General features: G+C 44.9%; 1 protein-coding gene across 1 annotated transcript in view; it reads left to right on the top strand.

Annotated features, from left to right (window-relative positions):
* Nucleotides 1-1,764: 1,764 nt before the first annotated feature.
* The window catches only part of FAT3 (FAT atypical cadherin 3), a 642,087-nt gene continuing 623,461 nt past the window's right edge, over nt 1,765-20,390 (top strand). Inside the window, exons 1-2 of the mRNA XM_035722989.1 lie at nt 1,765-2,154; nt 16,968-17,089. The gene's annotated coding sequence lies outside the window, so the exon portion shown is untranslated. The remainder of the gene's footprint in view (nt 2,155-16,967; nt 17,090-20,390) is intronic.

The following is a 20,390-nucleotide window of genomic DNA, read 5'->3' as shown; positions in this document are numbered from 1 at the left end:
AAACAACCACCAGCTGACTCTACCCAAAATGCCTGGTTTCAGGAGCCAACTTGTTTCAGCCCTTCCACAGAAGCACTCAGGTGGGAAATACATTGATTCATTAACATCTCGGATACACAGCCGCATCCTGGTGTTGAGAGGAAAATGCCATGCCAGAGACATATTTATATGATAATAAAGTTTTCAATGCCTTCGGAAGATGCTGAAATAAAAATAAAACCAGAATAAAATTATTCAAATGATCACATTTTGGAGGGCACATAAGCTTGCCTAGCCCTGAGAGCGGCTTTCCTCACTGGAGACCCATCTTCTAGCCTTCTGTGACAATGAAGCCCGAGGTTACATCATGCCGATTACCTCTGAATTAGCTGATGTATGGGGAGCTGTCAGTGTTCTTTAGTATTCACATTAAACTCTCCCGGGCAGAGTGACCAGAGCATGCCGGTGCTTTATGGAGCAGTCTAGGCAGCGAGGCTGCTGGAGGCTTTCAAGGGGAACTTTCCACCTGTGGGGAGTACTGGGGCCATTGTGTGATGGCACCAGGGCAGAGGCCCCAGGCTGCGAGCTGGAAGGACAGACAGATAAACTCGACTGGCTCTTCAAGGGGCTCGCTCTAGTGAGGGAGCACAAAATCCCCCAGGAACAACCCCCACCTCGCTCCCCAGAGAGAATTTCGCGGTTCAAAAAGAGCAGGGATTTCTTCTGGAGAATAGTTCTGCAGGCCCAGCGTGCCTCTCCCCCCGGTGCCAATGGTAGGGTGGAGGAGAAAGCGCCTGGGAGAGCGCATCTGAGGCCACGCGCCTGCTTGTGTGCAGCTTTACCGTACAGATGTGCGTTGCTGTGCGTGGGGGAGTAGCTGGGGAGCGGGAGGCGGGTGCTAAGACTTTCTGGGGAAGAGAGGCAGAAGTGCGAGGATACACAGAGCCGAGACCAGTGTAGGTGTCACTGCACAGAGTGTGGACGTGTGGGTGTGGTCTGCGAGTACTAGGAGGGGTGCGGGCGCGGAAGGTACTGGAACAGGAGTATGACAAGTTGGAGCAGCAACTCAAACCGCAAATGAATCACTCATTCTCTTCAGAGTACCTCTCCTTCATTTCGACAAAAATGTTTAAAACCATTTCGGGTCAGAGAAGGAGGGAAGAGATTGCACCCCGTTACCTTTTTAGTCAAATACCACCCCGTTCTCCACAGGGAATCAGATGACCCCAGGATTCAAACATGTTCAAAGTAGTAGGGAGAAGCCCTGTCGGGGGAGCACATTTGGAATCCAGGCGCAACGTTTGATGGTTTAGTCTTCATGCTACAAACTAACCTTAGGATCTTAGAAAAGCCATTTTAACCTCGACGTGCCTCAGTTTCCTCATCTGTTCTCGGAAAGTAACGTGAGCTTGATCCCTGCGCGGGGCCCGTGGTGCTGATCCGGCTGAGAGCGGTGTGTGTGCGCTCCCTGAAGCCGGCACCACGATCTAGGCGAGGCAGGAAGGCACGGCGGTGTTATCCTCGAGCCCCGAGAGACTGGTGGGGGAAGACTCGCGCTCTAAAATTAGTCCAGCTTCCAGGCCCGGCGCCGGGAGAGCCCTCCAGCTCGCCGCGCCTCTCCCACAACCCCCTCCCCGCCCGCCCCCTCTCCCCCCCGCGCGGCGCTCCGAGATCGCGAGTCAGCCCGGACGCCGAGGCTTCTCTCCACCTCGCCCTTTTCGCTCGCGGTTTGGGAGGAGGAGACAGCGAGAGAAAAGCGAGAGGGGGCGACGAGAGAGGGGCTTGGCTGTGCGTCGGCGTCGGCTGTGATGGGGAGCTGGGAGCAGCCAGGCGGCGAGCAGTAGCGGCGGCGGCGGCAGCACGGAGCAGACACGAGAGCCGGCGCTGCTCCCTGCAGGCTGCGCTGTGATCTGGGCTGCGGATTGGGGATCTCGCGCCCCGTCCCCCTCCTCCCGCGGCCGTTCTCCTCCTCCCGGCTCCCCTCCTCCGCCTGCGAACCTCCGAACGCCGAGCGCTTCTGCCCGCGGCTCCAGTCCGGGAGGGCGCGCGGCGGGCACTGCGGCGGCGGCGGCGGCGGCGGCCGGGAGGCCGGCTCGTCTTGGGCTTGGAGCGCTTGGAGAGGAAGACCACGGAGGCAGCGCCTGGTGGAGCCGTGGATCGCCGGCGAAGGCAAGGGTGCGTGGGGATTTTAGCGTGATTATTTGGCTGCCGGGTGCACCGGCCGTAGCGCGCCTCCAGGAGCACAGCTCCAGCTGCCGGGTGCAAATGGGCTGCGAGGTGGGCTCGGGGAGGCGAGAGCCGGCGGAGCGCGTGGGGAAACTTTTCACCTTGTAAAGTTCCTGCCTCGGCAAGGCTCCGAGCCGCCGCTGCCGCCGCCGCCAGGAGGAAAGCGAGGCTCGGTCCTGCGGCAGTAGCCGGGAGGTTGGCATGGAGAGTTGGCCAAGTTTGAGGCTAAGGATTTGGGGAGGGCCGCGAGGGGGCTTGCGGATCGGTGCACCTATCCCTGGGTCCCCCAAGCCCCGGCCGCCGGTTGCAGGTGTATGAGAGGATCCAGGCGGCTAGCCTGTTTCGTAGCTGGTGCCTGTCGGGCGCAGCGGGGATGTCCAGATGCCGATGGATGCACTTAGGCGACCTGGAGGCTCAAGTTGGGTCGTTGCTTGGCGAGGCGCAGGGCGGAGCAGGGGGCCCAGACTCCACTTTCGCCAGGGAGGGGAAGGGGTTTCTGGATTGTCTGCCGGTCAGCTCCACGCTTGACTCCGGCTTGCGGGGGTCATGGGCAGGGTGAAATGTTCTGAGAGGCAGCGGCTCTCGGACTGGGGCGACAGCTTTTAACAGAGCGGCGGGGAGGGAGGATTTTTCCTGCTACCTTCACAGGGAGAAGCAAACGGAGCGCCTAGGGAGAGTGCATGATTTTTGGCGGGCGGGCTTGCACGCGTGAAGGTTGCTTGTCTTTGAAAAGAAAGCGGCGCGGGTCTCACCGCCCCCGGGGTGCTTTGCCTCGCTCTCTGGGTCGGGCGGCGGGAACGCGAGGGCGAGCCCGCTCTGCGCTGGGGGCCCCTTCCCGGGAGGGTGTGGATGGACCCCCTAGCCGGGACGAGTGTGGGTGCGGGGCCGGGGCCGTGGCCAGGGCCGGGGCCGGGGTCTGAAGGGGGAGCGGCCAGGAGGCAGCCGAGACGGCGGGGACCGTTTTCGCGCGGCGCGCCATGCGCGCCAGGATTCCGCCAGTGGGGGTCGCTGAGCTAAAGTGCATCCGGCCCCCGGGCGTGCGTGAGCGGCGAGCCCGGGTATTTTTAGCGGTGCTGCGGTCTAGTCCTCCCTCTCCTCTCCCGCTGACTTTTGTCGCGCGTGCTTTCCGAGATGGTGAAACATTGACCTGGATTAGGCTTCGCGGAAAGCAACTTTTATTGTGCACTTTCCCCTGCTCAGCTGTCGTGGGCGGCGGCGGGCTTGGGGCTGTGATGCGGGGGTGGCGGGAGTTTGGCCGTGAGCTGAGGAAGCCTGTAGGGTAGCCTGCGACAAGAGGAAAGGGGGGCACCCCCGGGATGTGTGTGTGTGTGTGTGTGTGTGTGTGTGTGTGTGTGTGTGGTGGTGGTGATGGCATCCTGCGGCTGCAGCTCCTCGTAATAATGGGGGCCAACCGGGCAGTGGAAGGGGTCCCTGAGTGGATGTGAGGAGAGAGCGAGCCTGCGGCGACCGGGCAAGGTCGCCTTGGGGGACTAGGAGAGGCTCCCGGGCGGGAGAGGCCCCTGCGGCCCGGAGCGTGGGCGGTCGGCGGCGGTGGTTGGTGGCGGCGGCGGCTGGCGGCTGGTGGCTGACGGCCTCGGCCTGCCTCGGTGGTCTGCCCCGTCTCACCGCCGCCCCGCGCCCACTGGGACTCCGCTTCGGGTTTGGGCGAACCTGCGGCAGCGGGGGCGGGAGGGAGGCGATAGCGGACCGCGCAACTGATTGAAGAGTCCTTTCTCCTCCCCGCCCCCAGACTCTGGCGCGTTTGTTTTCCAAGTTGGATCCCACTTCCATTTACAAGTGTCAGACAAACCCGCGCGAACCGCCCCCACTCACCCCGGCCCCAGCCAGGCGGGAGAGGGGGCGGGGGGCGAGCTGTCTGCGCGGCGCCCGGGGCTGTTCGACGCTCCCACCCAGGGATTGACCAGGAATCCCTGGGTTCACCTCGGTGAGTCCTTGTTTAAAAAGATAACACGTAAACAAACCACGAAACCCAGACCACTCCTGACCACTTTATATTCCGCCGCTTTTCTCCAGCTAGCTTCGGACGTATTAATTTTCTGGCCCCAACGCTTGTCTTTAAAAGGCGAGTCGCAGGCGGTGGGAGGAAGGGGGCGGTGGGAGGAAGGGGGCGGGGGAGCAGGCCGACCAGTTCTTCGCGGTGGATTTGGGCTCCCGGCTTTGTTGCTAGGATTAGATTCTCTGATTGCGCCCGGGCCGAGGTAAAATAAATGCAGAGACTGAGAACCGGCCAGAAAGACTGCAGACGACTTTGCCTGGGATCCAGGCGGCAAGTTCAGGTGGTGGAATGGGGAAGCCCGCCATCTAGGAATTGAGGACTTGAGGTGCCCCCTTGTCAGTGTCGACCAAGGACAGCCCAGATTTTGCCTCTACCTTCAGGCACTGAACTTCTTTTAACGTTTGAATGCTGTTCTGGTTTGTGACGTGAAGATTTGAATCTGAGAAGGCAAGGAAGGGAGGGGGTGGAGGAAGAAGAAGGAGGGAGAAGAGATTGAGAGATGGAGATTCTGCGGAATCCTGGGAATTGCAGAGGCCACTGCTCCTGCTTTTCTTTCTTTTTTTTGTTTTTTTTCTTTTTTAAGTTCTTATTCCTAAATTGGAGCAGTTGAGCAGTGAGAGAATAAAGAACAGCCAAGAAAACCAGGGCGCCAAGAGACAAAGACAAAAAATGCATAACTTCAGCGCTTTGATGTGCTTTTTTTTTCCCTAATAGGGTTGGAGTGGGGGAAGGGTTTTTAACATTTTACAAGGAGAAAAGTTGTCTCTTAGAATTAAACCGAATGCTGATATTTAATCATGAATCCGTGTGGTTGCCTTTTTGGAACTTGGACAATGAATGGTGCTGGGGCCAGTTTCTATACACAGTGCACTGGGATGAGAAAGTTCCCAGAACTGTCCGGTTATAATGTCTTCATATCTTAACCACACAGAGAACTCCACATGAAAGGCAGCTGACTCGGAGATCAGAAATCAGTGGCTGCTGGGCTGGCTCCATCTCTTGTAGCTGCAGGATTTTCACAGCCAGTGTACCTTGACCAGTGACGGGCTCTCAGCCCCTCGCCCCTGCTCCCCAACCCCCCCCGCATTTTATTTATATTTTGGTTCCTGGCAGAGTCATTTTGGGAATTTTTTTAAATAGTCAGGACCCATTCTATCTGTTAACTAGCAATTACAGTTGTGCTGAGCTACTCAAAAATGAAATGAGTAGCAATAAGCAGAGTGGATGCCCACTGACCTGTATGCTATATGGTTATTTTGCCAGTTCACAGCTTTTTGTAAAGCAGCTCTTCAGGCTGCTCGCAGAAGAACATTTTGATGTGTCAGGTTATGTTATCCTTGCTTTCTTCGTATGTTGCAGAATGACCTGCTGTAATCTGGTTGATGAATTATGTCAAATAGAAAGAAGTAGGCAATTACCAGTGAGGAGAAGGTATTTAGTCATTACCAGCTGGTCCGAGGGGTGCTCCCAGTGGCTGTTGTGTTATGCTATATTTATAGCTCATAATGCAAATAGGACCAAGGTAGTTTTATCTTACCCTTTGTGGAGTTGGGTGTGGCATTTGATGATATCCCACATCTGTCTGGTTAACTGGTGGGTGGGCTTTTTCCTCTGGGGCCAGAGGGAAAGGATAATATTGGAGGTGGTTTCTTCCATTGTGGGTCATTCGTAGGCTTTTTTCCTCGGGCAGGAGGAGCATTGAGTGGGGATCGTCTGATGGGATCAGGTGGGCTGGGCCATTCCGATTGATTTCCTTTGATTGCTGGGGAAGGACTATTGATGAACCCTTGTCTTTGCTGATTGTGACAAACACCAGGGAGGAATGGAAATTTAAAAGAAAGGGATCTGACAGACCTAGAGGGAGGGCCATGTGTCCTGCTTAATTCCTTCCTGCAGAGAAGAGAGCCCCTGATTTCCATAGATGTTAAAGGCAGAAATGCACCCCCTGTGTATATTGCCTTGCTTATTGATAAACTTTTCTGAGATACTTTTCATTCTGTAGTTGTTGAATATGTCATTGTGAGAATCCTTCTACCCAATTGTGGGGGTTGGGTCTGTGTTTTATAAGTTTGTCCTCTTGAGGTTGACCACAGTGCCTGCTGCCTAAGAGGCACAAATAGATTCTTGTGGCTTAGGTGACTTCCTGGGTGAATACCTTGAGGGTAAATGTCTTTTCTGTGTTTTGGCCAATTTGATTCTACAGGCTTCTCAAACGCACTGATTTTCTGTCAGTTGAGGAGTATCTACTCCTCTAATAAGCTCTTGTCTTTGTTTACATTGCCTCCTTTCCCCCAAATTTCTAAGACTAATTTTAGGACAGTTTGCCTTTCCTTAAAGAAACAAAAATGAAAAGATTCAGCTGAATGCCATAGATTGAATTTATTGAGAACATATTTGACACTTGTCTAGTGGCTTCCAGCCAGTTTCTGGTCAACTAAAATAGTCTGTCAGTTACATGTAACAGTGACAAATGACCATTCTAGTAGCTCTAGATTGGACTGGCACTCCTAGGTTAGTCTTAACTTTAGGCTATTCTAGGATTGAGATACAATCGTATTAAGTAGAAGGGGTAAAAATTTGAGAATGGATTTACTGGCCTGATGATGGTCAGAGAAAATAGAGCACAAATTTCAAAACTTAGCAACAAACGCTTCATCTAATGGAAGTGTGTTGCTTCCTTCACTGGGTAGATATGTATGAATGGGAGGCCTGGGAGGAGGGTTGTAGGATTGTCCTCCCTTCGATGATGTTTTATGAGAGGGTGGCCTTGCTGGGCAGAAAAGTTGTGTAGGGAACCTTGAGAAGGATCGTTGAGCAGATTTTAGTATTTCACCTTTCTGAACTTACAGGCTTTCAAGACTGGATTTTCGCCTCTATTTAATAAAGGAAATTTGTTTAATTAACTCTTGCCCTTGTATGTCTTAAATTTTACCCCTTTGTGTTTATTCTGTAAAGTCACATGGAATTTAAAGTCATTTCCTTTATTTTTGTTTCTTTAAGGAAAGCTTCACTTTTTTCTTTTAATTTGTTTCTTTTATCTCTTTAAAAATGCATTTCTTTTAAATTTCTTTTCTGTAATATTTGCTCAACCTACCTCCCTTTGCAAGGCTGTGGGCACGATTCAGATATAGCCTTTGTCAAAGTAAAATATATCCTTTGCTTCTATGTGCTTACTGTTCTGTTGGGAAGGTGGGAGCTACCCATGTATGCAAACTAGAAATCAACACATGGCTATATTTGTTAATTGACAAAAGGGTCCTAGAGGACAAGGGAGAGATTAATAGGAGCAGAGGTCAACTTTAGGAGGAATATAGAGTGAATATAATCCAATTTAGTAATTCTTGTGAAACCTTACATGGGCAAGATATTACAAAATTAGTTCTTTAATTTCTTTAGGACAGGGCTTCTTTTCTGGAAGAACGTATTCACAGAATAGGCCAAATAGGCTGTTGGAATGTTATTCTGTATTTTGGGAAGATACCAGAATTTATTCAGGCCCTTTTCTTTATTATCCTTTTGTGGTCCCTCCACCCCCAACTTTGAAGAGGACCCTTCGGTGTTTTAATGATGTCTGGGAGCCTTGCCTGCAGGTGCATGCGCAGGCCCCCACTTCCTCCCAGACATATATACATCCCGGCTTTCTAGTGGTTATATCAACAATTCTGGGATTTTTTAGTTGACTGTTGGCAGTACCTAAAAAGTATCATTGTAAATAAACCACTCTTTAGTAGGCCCTTTAAAGAATCATTCATTTTTGCTGTTTTCATAAACTTTAATGGGTTGTTTAAGGCACTACATATTATTATTCACCATTAACTCCTTGTGGTGTTTCACACCACCCAAGGCTCCCAAAAGTGGCCCTAAAGCAGTTCTCAGCCTTGACTGCACTTTAGAATCAAGTTGTATCCAGACCATTTAAATCAGAATCTCCAGCGGGAGGATCCAGGCATCAGTATCTTTTAAAAGCCTCCCAGCAGATTTCATTAGGTCCCCAGGCCTGAGACGCGCAGCTACAAAGTTGTGCATCGGGTATGGAGTTTGAGTCCTGGCCAAAATTTCCAGACCTCAGTGAGTTTTAATGAAAACCTGGAGCACTTGTGCTCTGCATTCTCCTGCTGTGAAGGTAGCCCCTGGGATTCTACAGGGAGTAGAGGTTGAGCTGGAACATTCCTTCTGTGGCCTAATGTCAGTTTATCTTTCGTTTTCCTAGACTTTGCCTCAGTTCCTTCTCCAGATAGTAATCACAGCTGGTCCAGGAGCTGATAAATGAAATTTCAAAGGCTTCAAACATCTCCAGGAATAAAAATTCTTCCCCTTTCTACGTTGGACTCTTGCTCTGGGGTTTCTTTTTATGTACTTCTGAATTCAAAGAATGAATTCAATCTAATCCATCAACATTTGCTCAATTTTCTTTTTATATGTAGGAGTTAACAAGAGATGTGTTGCATAGAAAAATGAATCATGTTCTCCAGGAGCTTACAGTCTAGTCGTGGCTAAAGATGTGTACACTTAAGGAAAAGAAAATCACAGCACCTTTTAATGTTGGTGGTTGAAGGAACCTACTAAGTTTGGCAGGCATGCTTCTGTGACGTGCTAGGAAGCAGCTTCATTCCTACAGGCTGATGTACTTGGAATATTCTTAGTTCCCTGTTTTCCTCTGAGGCTTAGTTATGAATTAGCTTTGGCACAGAGAACTTTGAGATGTTTTGTCCTTTGGGAATTCAGCATTCATGTCTCTTGCTTGCTTTATAGCCCATATATATATATATATATAGAGAGAGAGAGAGAGAGAGAGAGAGTCAGTAGTATGCATGGTAATGCTGGCTTCCAGAACGTGTGTGAAAAGGCTCGAACTTTTACCGTGGCTGTTCACCATGACTTGCTGATATCTGTACTTTGCAGAGCAATTGCAAATGATACTTCAATTATTCTTTATTTCTTTTCTTTTTTTGAGATGTTGGAGATAAGGCCAGCTGTTGAATGAGGCACAGATATGAAAGGTTAACTAGAAGTTTAATTGTAACTTCAGGACTTCAACTAAATTAAATTCCAAACAATCTGATAAAATAATAACCTTTCAGTACTGTGGAAAGTTAAAAAGTGAGCATGTTGGGGGCGCCTGGGTGGCTCAGGTGGTTAAGCAACTGCCTTCGGCTCAGGTCATGATCCTGGAGTCCCAGGATCAAGTCCCGCATCGGGCTCCCTGCTTGGCGAGGGACCTGCTTCTTCCTCTAACCCTCCCTGCTCTCATGTACTCTCTCTCTCTCTCTCTCTCTCTCTCATTTTCACTCTCAAAATAAATAAATAAATAAATCTTTAAAAAAAAGTGAGCATGTTGGAGCAGCGATTACGTTTCACATTTTGAAATAAACCCCAAATTATTAATGCTACAAAATATTGAACGTTACTTAACGCTTGTAAACATCTGAAAGCATGCCAAATAATAGATTAAATCTAGTGACAAATGTGCTTAATGATAGTATAAATGTCATTTTTTTTCTATCAGGTAAACACGGCATGCATGTGTGTGTGCGCATGTGTGTGTGTTCTTCAAAAGCAGAATGAGATTGCGTCTTGGAAGGAGTGGTAGAGGGGTAGGTTGGTCTTTTCTGAAACCTAGACCATCTATTGCAAATGACATTTTGTTGATTTTTTTTTAAGTCTAAGTATATGATTAATATTTTGGGCATCTGAAAAATATTTGAGACATCTAAAGTCTATTTCAAGGCTGCAGTTTGAGATTTTGTGTTTGGCTCTAAGTGGTGGCTAGATGATGGCGGTTGGTGCTGTGATTGGTTGAACGGTGTGTTGTGTGTAACACCATGGTTATGGTCACATGACAGGCCAGGGTTTGTAGCCATGGTTTCGTGAGATTGGCCTGGCTCTGGAGATCCCCACTGGCAAGAAATGTGCACAAGAAAGTGGGCCAGATGCAGATAGATGACCTTAATGTTGCTAGAGTTATGGACAAAATGGGGTGTGAGTCTTTTCCACATTTCAAAGAAAAGTTTCAGAATAACAATTTCAATCAGATGAATCAGAATTCAGAAGTGTGCAGTAATCTCCTTTGAGAATTTGGTACCTATCTGATAGGACTGTAAAGGCATTTCAGAATGTCAATTAAATGGAAAAATATGCCTGGAATTGAATATAATTAAGAAATGTTGAAGTCTGGTGTCTACATATTCAGACACTGTATTAGATGGTTTAATTAGTGAACCAGGATCTGGATTTATTGACAGAAGGTCTCTTTCTCATGGCATGTTTCACTCATTAAAAGCTCATAATGTCTTGGATCTTTTTAGCTGTTGGAACTTGATCATTTGCCATTTCGTGCTTCTTGACTTCAGAGGTGTGTGCTTTTTTTTTTGACTTTGCAACTGATTAGGATGATTTTGCTTCTCTCATCGATGGCCATCCCCATGGAATGAGGTCATGATATTTCCTAACATTATGAAGTGTCACCAAAACATCAGGCAGGGCTTTGTACCTCTGAAAAACAAGGATGAGGAAGTGAAAGTCATAGTGGAATTTTTGCTCTAGCAATTAAAAAGTAATTTTTCTTTGTAACCGTCAGCACTATGTTGTATTTATCTGACATCTGCATTTCTCAGTGTCCTTTTCAGTTTTATGGTTGATGGTTTAATGATATATAGATCCTTTTGACTCCAGATTGTTGCCATAGAAAAGTTTCCAATCATATAAGAGACTGAGAAATTCTTTTCTTTTTAAATATCCTTATGGTGGGATAGATTTCTTTTTGAACTGCTTTTGATGATTATAAATGCTTGAAAGTGCCACAATTAGTAAAGAAATAAATTGGGAATGTTGACAACAAGTGAAGATGCGAGAAACACAGCTTGCCAAATCCTTGAGGATTTGTCACTACCTGTTTACAATTTAAATTTTAGCTCTCTCTTGCTACGGTATTAATGTAAACAACTAGTTTTATAAGACTTCTTAATTCTTCATCTTCATAAGCATGTTTCTTTAGGAGCTGTCTAAAATAATCGAGCATTCCATCTCTCCTGTAGACATAGCAGCTGATCCTTCACAGCCTGGGTGTAAGTACAGGGTACACATTACACTGTTAGTCTTTCTGAGGGTCTTCGTTCGTTCTTCAGATCCATGCCGTTTTTTTGGCAAAAATGTACTGAGTGCTCTAATGATCTTGGACTGATTTTGCATGAAAGCATATTAAACAAATGTGGTGCCTGACCCTTGAAAATTTAGCTTTCTCGAATGAATCATGTTTACCTAGGTAGGTCCAGAAAAGGACAGAAACATGTGTGCCCTAAGTCAGAAAGATGACACAAGCAATCTTTTATTGAGTTGAAGTGACCTCATCTGCTTGGAAGTGCCTGGATTAACAATGAGACCGTAATACCTCATTTACATTCAGAAGACAACTACTGTGATGAGGAAATTATGCAATGCAGGCAATTGATTGGGAAATGTAAGATGAAAACATATTATATAGTCAGATCAATTTCCTAGATCTTCCTGAATTAGCCAATAATTAGATAATCTTTTACTTTGGAAGTGTGGATTTTGTATGTGTAATTATTTACGTGTGTCACTTTTTTCCCAAGTTTTTTTCAGTAGTGCGCACAGTCTTTTCAATTTATACTTTCTGTATTTCTGTTAAATAGGTAGGATTAATGACATATTCGACTTCCTCTTCAAAGAGAAAGAGGGAGATACAGGTATTTTATGAAATATGCCATTTTCATACAGCTCATCAGTGGTTATTATAATAATCAAAGTGAATAAGCCCAGATTGCTCTTATACAATAGATAAAGTTTTTAAATGTGAGTGTAAATCACATTTTTCAAAGCAAATCACATTTTAAATGCATTCAATTAGGGAAAACTCACTATTTAAGCAGATCCTGGGGCACATTCTTTTCTAAAGAATATTTTGTTTCTCTTTAATTTGTCTGTTTTTTAACTTTAAATTTTCATATATTCGATTTCTTAGAGAAAGGCAAGAAGGTACACATCTGGGGAATATATTTTATTTCAAATATGTGACGGTCTGAAAGTCAGAGTGTGACCTTTTCCTTCAGCACTACTTTGAGGAGAAGCATCAGAGGGCAAGTGGGAGGGGCAAGTCAGAGCGGGACTGGGGTTAGGAGAGAAAAATCCACCTCATTTACGGAGAGGTTGCAGAAATGGGAAAGCTGAAGAGTTTCTGGGGCAGTGGGCTTAGGCCACTCCCACCCAGAATCACACCTCTGACAATATCAGCTCTTGTGGGAAGATACTGAATAAGGATCACTCCTGTTCCCAGACTTGGTAACATCCAGAGAAGTGGACGTGATCACTCAGAGCTTCTCACTTGCTGCAGGGCCCCCTCCTACTTTCTGGTCTCCTTGGTGGCTGCTGGCCCCTCTATATGTGATCACCCTGCCCAACCCCTGCAGTCACTAGTTGGAGCCCTATGCCATCCTGCAGGTTTGCTCAAACCTTACCTCCTGCATTGCTTTTCCACGTTGCTGTAGTCAACCTCCCCACTACAGTTTGTATTACTGTTACGGCACCTAATACCATAGGCCTTGTAATGAAATTACCTGTGCAGGTGTCTCTCTCCCCCTAGAGACCGTCAGCCCTGAGAATGATGGTCTCTGGGGGGCGGGGGGGAGACACACCTGCACAGGTGATTTTAGCTTTCCCACAGTTTTCCCATTCCTGCATTTGATAGATTAAAATGTCTTGTAGGGGCGCCTGGGTGGCTCAGTCGTTAAGCATCTGCCTTCGGCTCAGGTCATGGTCCCAGGGTCCTGGGATTGAGCCCCACATCAGCTCCCTGTTCCATGGGAAGCCTGCTTCTCCCTCTCCCACTCCCCCTGCTTGTGTTCCCTCTCTCCCTGTCTCTCTCTCTGGCAAATAAATAAATAAAATAAATAAATAAAATGTCTTGTAAAATTCCAAATTCCTATTTTTTTACATTAACCTTCACTCCTCCACTCTTATCATTGCTGGATTTTACCAGTGTTTAATATTTAAAACTGAATGACCATATCTGTTTATGTTCAACTTGAATAGTGTATCATTGACCTTCACAATGGAAAATCCATGGCCAAATATTGAAAGATCTCTCTGAGGTATTGGGGCTGCATTATGATTCTGGTATTCGTGGGATGTAATATATCTGAGGTCCACATTTTCTAGTCCAAGGAAAGATCCTCCAGGCATGGACACACCCCGGTTCTTGATTGGCTGACCTGTCAAAGGTGTGGCTCTTTCCTGTAAGTTTTCAAGGAGTGTGGTGAATACACCAAAAAGGCATCATGGACACATCCAAAAATCTGGTTACCTTTTAGGGGCACCACTTTGTTTTCGAGGAGGTCCTTATAGAGAAATTTGTATGGAATGGTACAACTGCGTGGAAATTAATGTTCACAGTCAAAGGTAAAATACACTGGGAGGTAGGAACACACTTCAATGCTGAGTCTTTCCTGTCTCCAGAAAGCATAGAATACATATGTACCTAAGAATGTTATTACAAGGATCCTTGAAGTCTTTCTAATTTACATTTAAAAATCATCATTTGTAAACACGTGTGCTATATCTATTGTTATACTAACCTACAATTAACACACCATTCCAGTGTACACTGAGACATGGAGGTTCCCACGGGTACTGCTTACTCAGTTCTGACCTTTGTGGGCTAGAGAATCTTGCTTTAAAGCATTGGATTTACAGCGTCAGGCACATAGTGTGTATGAATGAATGTATGAGATTACCTGGCTGATAGTCATAGAATAGATTAAAATGTCTTGTAAAATTCCAAATTCCTAGTTTTTTTTTTTTTTTTTTCCAATTATACTGCAATAAAGCATTATTTCAGGGGCAGCCTGTCAAAATCAGCATGTAAACAGGTGTGTGTGTTGGGAATGTCATATTACAAAAAATGCTCGATTACTTTCTTGAATGAATGGAAATTGGAAAATGCTGTGTCTGTCTTTTAGGACACTTTGTCATTCTGTGAGCTTAACAAACAAAATCTCTTTAACACCAAATCCATAGGAGCATGAGAAGTGTGTAATGCTCTTAATTTCTTATTAAGTGATTTGTGTTTATTGAAAATTGGCTTGAAGGTACACTGAACATAATTCATAATATTGGATTTAGGTGGGTCCAGATACCTGAATCTTTTCTGTACATAGAATGTGCTCTCACAGTTCAGTATCAGAATAGAGGGTGGGAAGAGTGATGGCTTATTCCTGGAAGGATTTACTGAAATGAGGAGATGACGAGTTAGACTCTGGAGATCCTTTTCTTATGCTCCTGTGTCTTTTAGGTTTGTGTGATCATTCTAGGCCTTTATTTCTCCAGGCATACTTCGTACGTGTCTACAAGCAGATGAGAAAGAGCAAGGGCACTTAGGGGCTGGTAGAGGCAAATGTGAATCCCGTTTTTTCCCTATTAACTCGTGAGGCCTGCTGCGTAACAGCAGGCATTACCAGACATTTAATTGTGTGCTAGGTAAGGCTGGCAAAACTCCAGCATCATGGTGGGGCAAGAATTACACTAATCAGCTGGGATATACTGCATATATTGATTAGAGTTGGATTTTGTTAGGCAAAAAAAAAAAAAAAAAAAAATCCTTGTAAATAGTGGGAAAGTAATTGAGAGTAATTAAAAAGGCAGAGAGTTAATTCACAGTTCTTTAGATGAAAAGGCATTTTGATCCTTTGCTTCCATGCAGATTTCCGGGCAGGCTGGAGCAGTCTGAGTGCTGAGTCTAAATGGTGTGATCGCTGTTACCACTGAACTGGAAAGAGAGTAAATGGGCAGGCTGCAGAGGTGAATCACTGGTGACCAAGTTCCAGCAGTTTCTTCTTGGTAGCTCTTTGCTACTGGAAGCCTTCTTTGTTTGGGTCTGTGGGCTTTTCATTCTTTTTCTTGGCCTCACTAATAGCTTTTGGTTATTATTAATATCCCTGATGGGAACTGAATTGGGACCCTGGTGTCCTAGTGAATACTGGTGAGAACATTAAACTATGCTGGAATTACTTGGGATGCCAGTGTGTTTTGTCATTGCTTCTCCTTCCCCCAACTGAGAAGGTTCTGTAGCCATTTGGTGTCATGGAAAACACTTCATCTGTGAAATGATGACCTGGAATGGTGTATTTTCACACTCTTTCTTGCCTCCTGAACCCTTTCATGCATAGACAGTGTCTGACAATAAATAGATGCTTAAGGAATATTTGTCAAATGGATAAATGAATGAGATATATAGATTTTCAATGCTGGACTGATTTAGTCTCTCTTCATTTTCTTATTTTGATTTTATTTTGATTATTTATTTATTTAAATTATTATTATCTTTTATTTTAGAGAGAGAGAGAGAGAGAGAGCATGAGTGGGAGGGGCAGAGGAGAGGGAGGGGAGAATCTCAGGCAGATGCCACACTGAGTGCCTAGTCTGTCACGGGGCTCGATCTCATGACCCTGAGATCATGACTTGAGCTGAAACCAAGAGTTGGATGTTGAACCGACTGCGCCATCCAGGCGCCCCTGATTTAGCATCCTTGAGAAATTATAGGTGATGGCTGGTGGAGTTCCAAGCATCATTACCATCTCAGATCCTAAATAAACAGTAGGAAAGGGGAAATGGCAGGGGGAGAAGAAAATGGCTAAGATTTGTTGAGCATCTACTGCATCAGGCTCTTTCTATATATACTTTTGTTCCAGCATCCACTGTGTTCTAGTAGGTGGATGTTAGCATCCACTACTAAAAAAAATTTTTTTTAAATTTTATTTATTTATTTGACAGAGAAGAAGCAGGGGCAGCGGCAGGCAGAGGGAGAGGGAGAAGCAAGCTCCCCGCTGATCAAGGAGCCCGATGTGAGGCTCAATCCCAAGACCCTGGGATCATGACCTGAGCCGAAGGCAGATACTTAACCGGCTGAGCCACCCATGCACCTCAGCATCATTATTTCATAGGTAACAAAGATATGGTTAGGAATTTAACCAAGGTCATGGACTTTAATTGGCAGAACCGGGATTTGAACCCACAGCTCTTGTCTACAACCAGGGCTTCTCAAATGTAGCTGTCCAAATCCTTGTACCAAAAGAGGAGGATGGTCTCATACTCTCAGAGCATGGTGGTGGAGAGCAAAGATGGCCATGGGTATCAGTCAGATTTCTTTGAGGGCTGAGTGCTTTTTCTAAAGCTTTATGTGACTTTTACAGTCTATTCTTAATGTGTTTATTTAAACATGAAATAATATTTTAAATTACTTAGCTATCAGTATACTTAAATTTTCTCCCCAAAATCTTTAATTATAATTGACACACTGGGGCACCTGGGTGGCACAGTTGGTTCAGCGTCTGACTCTAATTTCAGCTCAGGTCATGATCTCTGGGTCCTGGGATGGAGCCCCACGTTGGGCTCTGCACTCAGCTTGTAGTCTGCTTGAGATTCTCTCTCTCCCTCTGCCCCTCCTGCTCGTGCTGTCTCTCTAAAATAAATAAGTAAAACTTTCAAAAAAATAAAATTGACACACCTAAAAGTTGCTCCAACTATATCCTCTGGGACATCTTTAGAATTTCCATGGAGAGAGAATCAGAGGTGGAAACTGGGTTGGAAGAGAGACTAGGGCACGTATTTTGAAGTTTTATTTCCATAGCAGGTGTAGTTTTTTACTTAGATTGTATGCTTATTTGCCATGGCCTGACCTGTTAGAGATGGGGAACGTGCTAAAACTCCCCATGATTTCATCCTGTTTATTCAGGCGCTTTGAGGACCATTGATGAAACTGCTGTTAATCCAAGTTTGAGAAGCAGGCACAGAGCCATACTGCCTTTCATCATTTGGATAATCACAAGGACGACAATGACAAATACCCTGCATAAGGTTAGGTACAATGGGCTGTTTTATTATCCCAGTTTTACTGTATGGATAATCAAGTTTATGGGAGAAACTTGAAAAAAGGAAAATATGGATAAAGAATTCTGAAAAACAGAACACTCCCAAACTTCCTGCTGGTCAGTAGGCATTGAATTGATAGAATTGATAGACTATTAAAAAGAAATTATTGACAATATTGGTAATAGTAACTTGAGTTTGTTTATACAATTTCTTTATGTGTTTTTGTATTTGTTAATAACGAACACTGATACGAGGTTTCCATATATTTTCTCATTTATCCCCCAACAACTCTCTGAGACAAGTACTATTATTATTTCTACTTTACAGATGAATAAATTGAGGCACAGAGCTGGTAAGTGACTTGTCCAAGGTGACGTAGTTCAGGAGGTGTGAGAGTCAGGATTCTAACTCGGCCTTGTCTGACTTTACAACTTGTGCTCCTTATGCCTCTGCTCGCCTAACAGCTATTTGTCTCCTGAGTGGAGTTCTGAGCTCCTGGCCTGTCCCCAGCCTTACTCATAGTTACCGTGACCCCATAAGTGATCCTGCTGGAAGTGCGCAGCCATCTCCAGACCACACTGCCCCTGAAAACACCTGCCAGTACATGGCAAGTAGGAGTGTGCACCCAGGTCAGCAGGAAGCACGTTGAGTGCGTCCAGAGAGTCAGGGCAACACTATGCATGCTCCCTCTTAGAAATGACTTTTCCCTTTCAGGCAAGTCTGATAATACAAAAGGAAATGGAAATGTTAACCAGTGCGCAATCAGTGTGGGTTATCGCACCCTGCCGGAGTCATGTACCACTTGCTGGAACTAACTTCAGCATACTCGGGATGTTCTGAGTTGTCATGTTACTTCTGGGAGTGGGCTGTCAGATGCCCAGTGATGGTCCTGCAGCTCTCGCCAGGGCTGTGCTTGCACAGGACAGGTTGGATCAAGAAGCCAGAAATCTGCTCTTTTCTGATTTTGGCTTCTGAGCTGAATGTAAATAAAAAGATGGAAGATAAAATGTAGAAAATTGCATTAGCATGATTAGGGGTCTTATTTGCATAAAAGAGTCTTTGAATCACAATTACCCTCTGGCTTTGGACCCTGCTTTTCTTGCCTTTCCTATTATCTGGTCCAAGGTCATTACTAAAAGGCTTTCTGTTTCATGGAAAAAGACTTACTGAAATATTAATTTCATTGCCCGAAGTAGATTCATATGGTCTGGTGAATAACTTGAGGTTCTTTGAGAATCACAAAATAAGAGAGTTATTTTTTATGCCTTCGGAAAGGTGGTTCGGGGATTTGAGTAACAGGCAGCTAAAACTTCATTTTGCCTATCTTTGTGACAGAAATGAGTAAAAATCTCGATGTTCTTTGGTAATTACGGCAGGAAAACAACCGTAGCTGGGTAAGTTGCACGTTCAAGACATCATGGAGGAGATTTTTGTTTGTTTGTTTTATTTTGTTTTCATTTAATTGCACTGTGACTGGGTTTGAATTTGATGTGTAAGATTCTGGGAGAGAAATGAACTTACGACATTTGAAGTTTAGAAGTATTCTCCTTTTTTAAAAAGAAATATAGGTAGACCTTGAGTAGTCATGATTTCGTTGAATGCCTTTTCATTTTGTAACTGCTTTAACACAAAAGCTTGATTTCAATGCCATTTTTCTCGTTGTTCCCTTTGCAGCCTTAGCTGTATGTATGTGTAATTTTATCCAGTATATCAAAAAGAAGTTGCATTCTTCCATGGTAAAGGAAAAAGTCCCCCAGTCTCCCCTAGTATTAGCTAATGATAATAATACTTGCAAGCACAATTCCTGAGAACAACATAAGACAAAACAAAAACAAACGCCAAACTGTAACTGAAGGCTTTTGCATCATTATAGGCAACAGCCTGAGGCTGTAACAGATACACTTTGAGTTTGGCTCATTTTATTGATATTTTGTCTGTTGTGAGCAGACATGCATTATTCTTGGCCCAAGTAACATATATTAGTTTACAAAAGCCAGCAACTTACTTACCTGGTCTCACTTTGGAAATATCCTTGAAAGTTACTATTTTACTGTTTTGTTTTGTTTTTGTTTTTGTTTTCCCCAGCTGGTTTTGCTCCCAGAGTGACTTAGTAGCTCTTTGCATAGCTCCTTTCCAGTCTATTTTATAATCTATACTTGTTTCCCCTTCCCTCCGCCCTCCCCCATGCCTGAATTGCTGGAATCATTTCTGTTTTACTTTAAAAAGCAGTTTGCTTCATGTCACAACAAAATAAAGCATGGATTAGAAACAGCATTGCAGTTTCAGACTTAATGCCTTTGTGACATCTCATTGCTATGCAAATAAGATTCAAGGAGGTCATCCCTTTAGCAGTCGCTCTAGCCCTGGTATCTACTTGATATTCCTTGGCCAAACTTACTAAGCATTCATTACAGAGCTAGCCTAGGTGTTTAACTCTTTGTTGGCTTTGAACCTGCTATTCCAAGGCTGCTGAGCTGAATGGCTCCTCCTTCTGTGGATGTCTTCATTTTAGGGACCTCCTTGCTTCTCCCTTCTGCCTCTGGGCACTGTGGGGACCTCAGGAAACTTAATACTCAACTGTTTGCAAGATACACTTGTTTGTATGCCAAGACATGTTGGGAAAGCTTATTTGTGATGTGTTTCCTTTGCTGTCTCAAGTATTTTTTATCATTGCGGTATTTTTAGATAGATGTTTTATTCACTTGCATCTGTGTCAAGTTCTTGGGAATATTTCATAGAAAATGTAGGTCTGCATTGCTAAGTGTTCAGGTAATACTTATTTTAAAATTAATTGTCTGCAATTCAAATTTGATTTCATCTGATTTCACAGCTGTGTTAATAGTAAGTAGTTACTGAAGGTGAAGGAACCTGATTTTGATTCAGTAAGAACCAACTATCTTTAATGAGTACAGATTATTGCTGGTGTTTCATTTGCTTGGTTAAAGGATTTTTTCTTAACTCACTAGTGTGCTAGGTATTTTTTTAATGTGGTTATAAAAATACCCATTTTTTTTATAATTACAGTTATGAATGAGCCTTTTACAGTTTGAGCAAGTGGTCATTATTTAAATGGTTAACTCACTGAGTAATTGTTCTTTTAGTGTCTATTTCAGTTCAGTGGATTTTCTTTGCACACCCGCAGATACAGTGCTGTTTAGATACTGAGTTTGTTCTGTGACTTTGGCAAAAATAAATACTAACTCAAAGGAAACACACCTCACACGATGTAGAGGCTTGGGAACTGTGGAGAAGAACATTCATACTACACATTAAGAATTGAAATGAT

Source organism: Zalophus californianus, chromosome 11 (assembly GCF_009762305.2).
Source record: "Zalophus californianus isolate mZalCal1 chromosome 11, mZalCal1.pri.v2, whole genome shotgun sequence".
NCBI classification, from domain to species: Eukaryota; Metazoa; Chordata; class Mammalia; order Carnivora; family Otariidae; genus Zalophus; species Zalophus californianus.
Note: the sequence above shows the minus strand (reverse complement) of the source record. Positions and strands in the feature narration are given on the sequence as shown.